A 12626-nucleotide genomic window follows, 5' to 3' on the forward strand; every position below is an offset into this window, starting at 1 on the left:
TGTATACGGATAAAAATCTTCGGAACTGTATTCATCTAATGGATGTGTAAGTATTTCTCGTCTATATTTTTAGTAGAAACTAGTCTTTTACTAGTTTAGTAGGACATCTATTTAGTAGTACTATCAGTGTGATGAATAACTTTTAAAGGCTGGACGTAAGTATTGCCACTGGTTGTGAACTTGCGCCATACTCTAGCGCCAAGTAGGCGTATGTTATGAATTTTTATACTCAATATCAAGTTAAAAGTTGTTTCAATTATCTATACCTCAAAAAAAAATAAACAATTTTGTAAGTTTTTCGTCATCTGTCAAGTAGTTTTATGGAAGTTTTTTGTAATGGATTCTAACCATAATCATAACAAACATCTCTTACCCTTATATTAATACGCTACATGAGGCTTTATACGCGAAATAAAAAATATAGTTTTTGCGACGATCGTCCGAAAAAATCACAGACACAATTTCGAGATCTATTTGGCAAAAACCATTTTATAAAAACTTACAATATATTATTAAATACACATTCATAATTTTGTCACTAATAAATATATTTAGTGCATAAAGCTAGGGGATGATGACATGGGACTTCACAAAAAGTCATCAAGTACTTCCAGTCTGGTCATCTAGTCTGTAAAACATCGAAATGGAAAATCGATCAGATAAACGGATATGAAAACATCTGCACTACATCCCTCTAAGGGTCGGTTTATATCTAACGGAATATGCGTCGCGTATTATCGGTCGCGTAACGCCAGAACTGACAAATGTATAGAAAAACACTCGACCGTTCATACTCAACCGGTGAAACGTTAGTGCGTCGAGCGTACAGCGAGTGTGAACGGTAGAGTGTTTTTCTATACATTTGTCAATACGCGACGCATATTCCGTTAGATATGAACCGACCCTAAGAGGACCGGACATTACACTCCGAGAAGATTTAATAAATTAATCTCATGTCTTTATAGACTACTAGATTTCCGCCCGCGGCTTCGCCCGCGTTTTCAAAGGAAAACCCGCATAGTTCCCGTTCCCGTGGGATTTCCGGGATAAAACCTATCCTATGTGTTAATCCAAGTTACCCTCTATGTGTGTGCTAAATTTCATTGTAATCGGTTCAGTAGTTTTTACGTGAAAGAGTAACAAACATCCATACAAACTTTCGCCTTTATAATAGTATTAAGACTAGCTGTGCCCCACGGTTTTTCCCGCGTTGTTCCGCTTCTATTGGTCTTAGCGTGATGATAATAGCCTATAGTCCTCGATAAGTAGGCTATCTAACACCGAAAGATTTTTTCAAATCGCTCCAGTAGTTCCTGGGATTAGCGCGTTCAAACAAACAAACTCTTCAGCTTTATAATATTTGTATAAATTTGTTATGTTTCCGATTCACAAGGTTCATATTCTGTACTTAAAGTGACTGTAACATAGTTTACATAAAATATGCTGGATATATTCCAAAAATAAGTTGTATTTTAATGTTGAGGACATGAACTTTAAAATTAGATGTGATACTTTTATGATAGATTATAAGTTTAAAAAATTTATTTCATCAAGTACCGAAGAGTTGTAGCGTAATATTATTCTCACAAATTTAATTACATATATACATAATAATTAATATTTATGATGTAAAAATACCTAAACCTGCATATTTCCAGGTCAATACATGATACATGAATGCAGATATTGACTAAACCCAATTAGTCTAAATGAATGTCGGATAACGAATACTTTATTTCAAATTTGTGTTACAATCGCAATTATTCATTCATTCAATAAATAATAATTGAATGTTTAAAATTCATTTCGTAATAACGAATGTGTTTAATGGAATTGCAATTACCTTTACAGATTCATGAAAATTTCAATTTGGCGCTTTCCATACTAGTTTGCATGAAACAACGGTGTAAATTAACGGAGAATTTGTTTTATAAATACTTTATGTTTTAAACTAGAAATTGTATGATGTGGTTTATTACAGTTATAAATATAAATAACATTAATTGTTAGTTAAGGTTTAATAAATTCAAATTTATATTTATAAAGCATTTGAATGCTATATAAATCTAATAGTTTCTTATGGTCGTTGAGAAAACCATATTTTGATTTGATAAGTACATATTATTGAAATTTTCTTCCTTAAAACATCACAGCATAATCGCTTCAGCGAAGCTTCAGCGCGTCAAAAAAAACCCTCATGAGCTATAAAACCGCATTGTACCTACATCTTTAGTATAAGTGTAGTATGTAATATGTATTAAGAAATAAGACAGTTATTAACAAAAACTGTCCTCTCTACACACAATATAGAGCATTCATTCAGTGTGAACAAAAGGAACAAACAGAAACAGACATATACACACACATACAATAACCATGTTTTGAAACCCGTTCGGCGTTCAATCAAACATTGTTAGTCACAATACCTTCTCTGACGACATTGTGGTGCAAACTATCGCACGACAATCAACACGAATTGGAGGAAATAAAGGCGGTTGTGGTGCCTTCTCGCCTGTGTAATGTTTGTGTGTGATATATGTATGTGTGGGAGGACAGATGGAATATTCTGGGTACTTACAAAATAAAGGTAGTTGGAAGTATTTGTACGGTAAAACAAAGTAAAGCAAAAAGTATTTGTGGACACAAATTTATAAGTAGGTATATATGGGCTCATAAGCACATATTAATAGTTATACATATTAGGAAGTCAAGTTTTCATCCTTTTTTTTAATTTTTTTTTTATAGTGGAGAATGCATTTAGGCACACCCAGGGCACTCGGGGGAAGAGCCCTGGGTTATGTCGGACTCACCCTGCTGAGTGCAGGGTCCTACCGACTAAACTCCACTGTGTTCCGCCGTGCCGCTTTATTGACGGGGCCGCGGGTATTCGGTAGAACCGCGTCCGCAGACCCGTCAGCTGCCTTTTCATCCTAAAATAGACAAAGACAAATAAATGCAACTATTTTTATAATATTATATAGCTGAAGAGTTTGTTTGATTGTTTGTTTGTTTGATCACGCTAATCTTAGGAACTACTGGTCCGATTTGAAAAAATATTTCGGTGTTAGACAGCCCATTTATCAAGGAAGGCTATAGAGTATAGGCTATACATCATCACGCTAAGATCAACATGAGCGGAGCAATGCGGGTGAAACCGCGGAGCATTTAATTACGCGGAGTATTTAATAAAATCAGTACCTAATAATACCTAAACTAGTAAGGAGTGTTCACAATAACTAAATGAACAATAGTGAATAAAAACTGAAAACATTTCAAGCCGATTTAAAAAAAATGTGAGAATTTATATACCTAAGTCTGAAAAAAGCATTTGAGACTTATAGAATTTCTCACATTTTTAAAACATTAGCTCAAACTAAAATTGGGTTGCCACTTTTGTATTACATTTTAATCTCTCATGTTTAAGTACTATTATAAAACGGGAGAGCATTAAAACTGACTATTATTTTAAAGAGAAGTCCCCTGTCCCCTAGTGGAATATGGGGCAGATGCATTATGCATCTGTTTTACTGATAGATTTTCTAGGGACAAGTAAGTGATCAGCCTTCTGTGTTCAAAGCGAGACATATTCTTCCTTCGTCTCCATTGGAAATCGAACGACTCGGTTCTAAGTTCAAGCTATACTTACTGTACCAAAGAGATGGTCAAGTAAATAAAGTCAAGATTATTAATTTTGTTCATGCATTTTCGCTGCAAACGTTCAGAGCGGCAGGTATCTACTTCTAAATAATGATCGTCCGACGGTACAGGTTGGAATCTGATCTAGGTACTCAATCTAGATCTAGGCTAGCTTATAACGAGCTCAATCTACTCCCTTACAATTTAGATAATGAGAGAATAAACGCAAAGGTTTGGAGATTATTAGAGAATTAAGTGTCGCTATTTATAATAGAATCTACGTATATTTTCTACCAGTACTTTCGTGGTAATTAATTGAAAAATACTGTTAGTTAATTCAGACCTAAATCTATATCTGTGCCAGATTTCAAGTAGAAAACAGTGTTTTTAAAGAGACTTAATGCAATCACTATCTATTTAGTGATATTTCTATATGTTCTTTGTAATAGGTATATTTATAATGTTTATAATAAAACTATTATATAGCGGCTAGATGGTATGCAGATAAGACTGGACACAATAAGAATAAGCTTTTGAATAGAATATAACGTCTTGTATTTTATACTTTAAACTAAGAAGGTTATGAAATATTGCACGCCTCATAAGCGAAGCGTTGAGGTGGGTACTACTGTCACTTCGCGCAAAACATCTGATTTTTCAAACTTAAAATGTCTTTATGTATCATACATTGCACTTGTAAGATAATACATACACACACATATTAAGAAAAAACACTATTTTTAACGTTCATGATATTTTTGATGTCATTTTTGTTATTTAAACTAGTTAAAAAACAGTTTAAAAAAGTTCTGTCTTGGACGTCCGTGTGTCTGTATGTGCGGATCCTTTTTCTTGTTAACCCTTAAATTGTCACCCCTAGATAACTTGTGTGTATAATGTCCAAATTTGGAGGACGGGTTGGAATTAGGATAGAAAAGAGGAAAATGAAAAAAAAAATTAAAATATTTAATTTTTTCTATTGTTTTCACTATGCCACATAAAACGGACATTGCCAATTATATGTACATGTTCGGAACGTCACATATAACGGACACTGCACATTATCCGTGCAACCGTGGTACATGAATAAAATGCACATTATCAGTTATGAAATTCAAAATTTTCATCAAATTATAATTATGGATGATCTAGTATAAGCTTTTCAAACATCTGTCTTAAAATATTGGTTAAAACTGTAACGATATCGTTAAAAATAATGGATTTTAAAAAACGACACTACCAAAAATCACAGCCTAAGAGTATGCTAAGAATTGGAATAGAAATAGTATTACATAGCCTGAGAACTTATCTAATACACCAAGAAAGTCCTCTTCCCATTCACTAAATTGTACAGATTGAAATGTGTTTTCTTCATCGTATGCAAGGAAGTCGTATACCATGCCTGAAGTAGCAAAACAAACTGGAAATTTAAATCGCTTTTTTTTGGAGTCTTTGGCATATATATCCATTTGCTGCCAGTTTTTTCATTAGTAAGGTATTATCATTTAAATTTTCAAACATTGGATGGTATTTCTGGTAAGTAACATGATGCTGTGGCTGAAGAACTGCTGAGAAGTGGGGCAGATTCATCTCGCACCGCATGTAATGGCTGTAATTCTGCAGCAATAATATTTTGTTGATGGTAAAAATTCTGACTATTTGGGTCTTCATTGTGTCTCAAATCAATATGTTGTATAATTCCGGAGGTATGATGCTGGGGGTAAATGATTGACACTGTTATCATAGTGAAAACACTCCCGTAGGTCTAAATTTCCTTCGAAATCGTCATCTCAACTCAACGCTAGACTCTTCAGCTTCCGCCAGAGGTAGTGAGGGAATTTTTTATTGATTGTCAAGTCATGCTCCTGTAAAACATAATAAAAATAGAGAAAAATATATTAAAATGATGACGTTGAAAATGGCAGGCCTTATTGGCAACGTCCGTTACAAAGGACATGTGAAGAATACCCTAGTATATACTCCAAGTTGTCAACGTCCGTTTTATGGGACGTCGTATATAAACTAAGATTTGTATTCCAAACTAGCTGTTGCCCGCGACTTCGTCCGCGATTACGTCGTTTTAGGTCATTCGTCGTTTAAAAAAAATACGTGACACTTTATTTTTGAATGTTCTTAATTGTCTCTTATAAAATTTAACTACATTAAAATTGAACACTCTGAAAATCTTAAAATCGGAGAAAATTGAAAATCTGAGGAAAACATGAAGGAATGTGATTTAAATTCTACATTACTTAGTATTTCAAATAATAATCTAAATTAAATGTAGATTAACAGTTTGAGCGCACCGTTATAGAATATGTACCTAAGTATTAAATTACGTTAGTTTACATAGTAACAAAACAAAAACACGATGACTTTCTTTCGCGCTCGGTACCACAAACTAAGCATGTTAATGGTACGTGGCCCGCGTCACTTGACCCCCCACGAGTTCCCCTCCTTTGCTATGCGAAAATACATTCGTCGCCCTGCTGTAGGAAAAATTGTAATACTGTGGCCTGGGCGTTATACACGCCCAGGGAGTTCCTGAGTGCCGATAGACATTTATAACAATCTTATATTAATATCACCATCTTGAGGAAAAGCTTCTAATGTCGATTTAAAACTGCATACATACGAATTAACCTGATGAAACATGTTCTAAAATTGTGAAATGAGTTCAGTTTTAAATTCGAGAAATATTGATAATTCTTGTATTCGACTATTCGTTGTAGTCGAATACAAAATATATTTAAAGAAACTTAGGTTGGCCTTCAGGCAAAAGGGATCCTATCAAATGGTAAACTTGACCTTGTATCTTAAAAGTAAGCATGAAAGGACCTTCTGATAATTGTTGAGCACCAAAGGATCATTTGAAACGCACTACTATAAGAGCGAATATTGTCTAAGAACTGTTTAGATTGCACGTCATGTTCCTCTAAAAGTAGTGATTTCAAAGGTTCCGGTGTATCTTCAAACGAAAGCCGACTCCTTACTCCACTTTAAAGCATTACAAAAATAACATACTACGTTAATATCGCCTATACAGAAGATGATCTGTAATCAATTGTGAGGTTATAAGAAAACCCACTTTTATATTTGTCGGACCCCACCACCGAATTCGTAGATTGATCTTCTATGTTTACCTCTAAGTCATTAAGACTATGCGAAATCTGTCTGCAGTAAGAGGGGCCTCTCGCTATTCGTCCGTTTCCAGAGACCGAATAGTTTCAATTCTTAATCTTTCATTAAACAAACTTAATAATCGTTTTTGTCTCAATTAATTGTAATATTCGCGTCCCTACTCTAGTGATTGCTTATGCTCATGTTCATCTTCAAGAGATCGAATAATATTATGGTGCACCCTATCATTTGTCAAACGGTCTTCATATTGAGTAAAAGTTTCAGATTCTCGAGATAAAATGTAACGGCCGTGATCAGCTGTGAGACGTTATACCCTCTCAGTGAAGGTTTCGGTCTCACGGGATAGTACATGCCGTTCGCGGTCAGCTGTGAGCCGCAATTCTCGTTGTGAAGCGGTTTCAGGTTCTCGGCATAACACGTGTTGTTTTCGGCCTAGAGTATACCTCTAACGATTCTTGAGAACTCTTATTTCTCATTTTCTTAGCTTTGCTCGAATTTCGAGATAAAGATTTTTTAGGTGGCACTGATGCATGAAAATAAAAATTGAGTTAAAACGGACTGAGAGTGTTATAGACAAATATAATCAGAAAGCTTCGAACTCCTAAGCTATCGGAAGTTACACGTGTTATTGTGAGTCAACCATAAAAGATAGACATTTATGATGTCGGGAGATATTTTTTATATAATAAGGAGAACATTTCTTTCTCAATACATGATTTCTGTGTAGCTTTAACCATTAAGGTTGCACACGCGACGAAAGCTTAAAAATGGAGTTACTGCTCTGCTCAGGAATATGAAAAATAATTGTACCAAGTTTCGTTTAAATCCGTCGAGTAGTTTTTGTTTCTATACCGGTTATACGGACAAAAATTTTACTGTTTGCTTCTTTGGCATCAGTGTCGATCCCTAATCACCCCGTGATAGTTATTTAGGAAATATATTTCATGTACAGATTTAATATACCTAAGTATACATAATATATTTAGATTCCAATTTCTATGTAACGTTAAATTCGACTATACAATAACTAACAGACAACGCAGGTTACTCTCGTTTCCGTAAGTTGAGGCGGCTACATATTCGGTCCTCATAACATCACTTTTAGTGAACGAAACGACAGCGCGGTTTAATTCGATGCCAACACCATCAGAAAAAAGGAAATATTTTTAATTGTGAAAAAATATTATGATTTACACTATTTTAATATAAAATATATGGCTGTGAGTGTGTAAAAATAAATCCAGCTTGTTTCACATCACACTTATGTTTATAATTAGCTATACGACATGAAAATATACATATTAATTACCAAGCAAAAATCATACAGGTAAATACTGAACAAAAGTATTAACAGTCAAAGTTTATTTTTACTAACATTTAACAACACCCATGTCAATGATGAAGAAATGATAATTATCAACGAACTAACCTTTTCTATAATACTTAACACAGCACATTTTTTAAATTATCTTGCTCAACTCTGCTCAAAAATTTGAGGGTTTTGTTGGAACTGTAATGTGTCAAAACTATGATATATCTAAACTACGATACAACTTGCATGCGGAAATGCTCATTACAATCAGTGAATTTAAAGAATAACTAACAACAACTATTCAATTTTATTGAGCTGATGAATATCTTTTGCCTGGAAGAGATCACCGCCGCCTAATAAATATACTGTGTTTTCTTATAAAATCGTAACATAATTTCTTTTATCTACTAAATTTTAATAAATAAGTTCTTTTTGTTATTTTTATCTAAAAATGATCTTGAGCTTATATTAGGCAAAAGTATACATTAACTTTTTATAATTTCAGGACCGCACCTTAAATGGGGTGCTCGGAAAATATGCCTACGGATTATTAATAGAGAAATGATACCTACGTAACAAAGTTATGTTGGTTCCATTTTATTTATAAAATATAATGAAAATGGGCAAATATAAAACATATTATGTAAAATGATTAAAAATAAATAAATGAAGCAACTACGATTCAAAGAAAACATCTTTTTCAGTGTGAAAATGCTCTAAGCAATCCTGGATGATGAGTAGGTATAATATCATGTACTCTCATCCCAGTACGGTCGGTACCTCGATAGCCATAACGATAAATATTATAATCAGATAACAGCAAAGTCAGAATAAAAATCATAACTTGTACAGTTGTGAGTGCAAAATTTATGTTTCATTTGGCAATAACATTTTTTTCGGTACTAAAACGTAGTAGTTTGATATGTGGTTGGCTGCCCCTCCTCTCCTTCCTGAAAAATATCCTCCAAAATTACCCGAGATACTTCCAATGATTGAACCATACGTTGGACATTAACTTCAGTCAAAAATTGACGAAGCGGATGATTACTAATTTCCACTTAATCCTTGCTGCCACTATCTTCATCATCAAATCATCAATTTTCAAGTGTTGTTGTAAAATTGTCAGCAGAAATAGTCTTCCAAAGGCGATATAATTTTATGAACATTGAATCTGTAAATAAAAAATCAAACGTTAATAATTGTAAATCAATAAAAAAAGCTACTTACATATAAAATTTTATCAACAAACTACTGTTCCCAACGCACCTCAAAATCTTGTAAAAGTCAAAAAGAATTCATCATTTTATTATTTCATTCTAAAAGTGTAATATAAAACCATTATAAAACCAACAAAAAACATGAATTGCTATCATTATAAAAATAAATACCTATAAAAGTAACAACTTACCTTTTGTGGGAACGCATGGTGAAAATTCACAAAACACGAAGATTGAATTTGATATTTTTGGTTTTATGACATTTATTTTAATTTTATTTATTTATTTATTCAAATGCTTTATAAATATAAATTTATAAATAATAAATTTATAAAGAATAGAAACATTCGATCACGAAATTATGTGGGTTCGAGTCCCGCCTCGTGATCGAATTTTTTCTATTCTTTATAAATTTATAAAACACGAAGATTAAAAATGTAACCAATGAACACAATCAATATTAGATTAATTGTAATGGTGTCTAGTTTGACTTAAAATAATAAACATCTACCCTCACTTTTAAAAATGTAGTATATTCACACGAAATATAAGCGCACCTTATAGGGAAGGGAAGATATGGGTTAAAGAGTTAAATAAATAACATGATTATATTTAAATTATTAATTTTCAACAGTTGTTCAGTAGTGATAACATGTAAATTGATTTGATTTTTACGAAATCTCATAGATGGCGCTGTTTCAAATTTGTCTTTATACTACTAAATTCATTAAACTGTTTCTCTGCCCAAATTACGTAAATGACATAGTTTTTATTTTGTAAAGCTAGATAATAGCATGGCTTACTCGAAACCAACATTTAAACATGAGTCTTTAGATTGTACGCTGTCGTAGTACACGGAATATGTAAGAAAAATAAAGGTTCACAGCTCCTCCCGCGAAGGTGATATCATGATAATATGTTTAAACTATCCTCACCCGACCTCTTAGGAATATTCATGCAAAATTTGAAGTAAATCTATGCAGTACTTTCTGAGATTAGCCCGGAAATACATACAGACAAACAGACAAACAGACAAACCGACAAACAGACAAAAATTCTAAAAACTATATTTTTGGCTTCTATATCGATTATAGATCATGGATCAAGTATTCTTTTAAAAAAATATTCAATGTACAGTTTTGACTTTCCTACGATTTTATTATATGTATAAGATATTGTAAAATATGTAAAAATTATGTCAAAATACTATACTTACAATCGTATTCTAACTAATAATATAACATTATAAGCAAAATAGCCAAAATACTTACAGTTATTATCAATTTTATCAGGAGAGTCAAGAGATCCGTTTTTTGCAATTTTCAAATGGTCACCATTCGCGACTGTACTTCGCTTTGGAAAAAAAACCTGCATGTACGCGAAGGACATAGCTAGTCCCTTCCCAATATACCGATGAGCGAAGCTTTGGTCTGCTATAACAGCGCCAGCATGTGTGTAAATACTATGTCCTTTAAAACGGACGAAATCAATTTAAGGGTTAACACGATAGCGACCGAAATACTTTACTAATCGAGTCTTTTTTTTTCTCTTACGCTTGAGTATGCTCAGGAATAGAACCCTTTCATTTTTCAGGGTCTGATTCGATGTGGTTTAATTGTTATTAAATAAACAAAAATAATAATTAATAAATATTTATTAAAAAAAAATTATGAGGCGTGCATTTTTGGATTTTCCAAATTATTTTCTACTGATATTATAAATCCGAAGATGTTTGTATGTTGTATAATATAATAAGTTATTGAGCGACAAAGTGAGATATTATTATATACGCGAGCGAGTTCCTGGGATGAACATACATAATGCAAATCTGTCGCAAAAGATCCTTTTGATGTGAAAAGTGTGTGTAAGCATCGAAGCAGATAGTTATCAGGAATACATCAGAGCTTTTCTGCGGAATATTTAAAATTATATTCAAATAGAAATAGCGGATCCTAATTATAAGTAAATAAACTAAGATTAAGTGTGTTTGCTGATACATTATGAGCTTACGAGTTGGGAAGCGTGAAAATTTATATTATAAAACTGAAGAGTTTGTTTGTTGGTTTGATCGTGCTAATCTCAGGAACTACTGGTCTGATTTGAAAAATTCTTTCGAAGTTAGATAGACCATTTATCGAGGAAGGCTATAGGCTATATTATATCATCACGCTAAAACCAACAGGAGCAGAGCCACGCGGGTAAAACCGCGGATCACGGCTAGATTGTAATAAAATTTGTGTAAGTATCGAGTTACCAAGTAAAGTAAGTTATTCGTTACCTGTTTTGTTTCATTTAGCCCAAAAAGATCCTTTGAGTCCAATTAATATTAACATTAATTACTACGAATATGTTTTTCAGGCAGAACGTGCTTTTCCGCAAAATTGTGTTTATATGGGTAAAACCAATATGATCCTACCCTTGTCCCTTGGCTTGTTTCTTCGTGTTATAATGTATGTAATGAATAATTTACAACACATACCTTTTGTATTCACGTATTGGGAACATAAACAACATTGAATATATCAAGTCCTACTATATCAACCTACCTACCTACATAATTTACGGCAAATTTGTCCTATACCTAAATTCAATTTTTTGTTGCTTTCTAAATTATATAACTTTAATTTAAAGATTAGAATTTTCTTTTGTAAAATTTTACTAAGAACGTCTCAAACTTAAATGCTACTTAAATATTTTCTTGTACGTGACATAGGCTTTCTCAAGCTTTAATCAAATCAATTCTTTTCAGAAACCGGCCTTATATACTACTTTTATTTCAAGTACAATTAAGCAGCACTTCTTTTTTTGATCAAACAACGCAAGTACTTTGATTACATAAGGTACATCGATATTGAAAATTCATCTCACCACTTTAAAACCAATACATTGGCAACTAGAACACAGAGTTATTTATGCGCTATATCTGGAAGAATATAGTCACTCCGAGAGGAAAATAGGTTTTCCTTACCATGCTCAAACTCTTGAAGTAGGTATGCCTCGCTGGGTCCGCGAGAGGCCTGCTTTATGAATACCGCTTTCTTGTAGTTCTCAATAGCACTTAGATGAAGGTAACCCTACTAATATGTGTATTCTAAATGCGAAAGTTTGTGAGGATGTGTATGTGTGTGTTTGTTACTCTTTCACGCAAATACTACTGAGCCGATAACAATGAAATTAAGCACACATATAGAGGGTAACTTGGATTAACACAAAGGATAGGTTTTATCCCGGAAATCCCACAGGAACGGGAACTATGCGGCTTTTCTTTGAAAGCGCGGGCGAAGCCGCGGGCGGAAAGCTAGTATGGATATAGTTGTATT

Source organism: Colias eurytheme, chromosome 1, assembly GCF_061535395.1.
Source record: "Colias eurytheme isolate Ceu_HAF_F1 chromosome 1, ilColEury1 Martin Lab GWU primary, whole genome shotgun sequence".
Classification (NCBI taxonomy): Eukaryota; Metazoa; Arthropoda; class Insecta; order Lepidoptera; family Pieridae; genus Colias; species Colias eurytheme.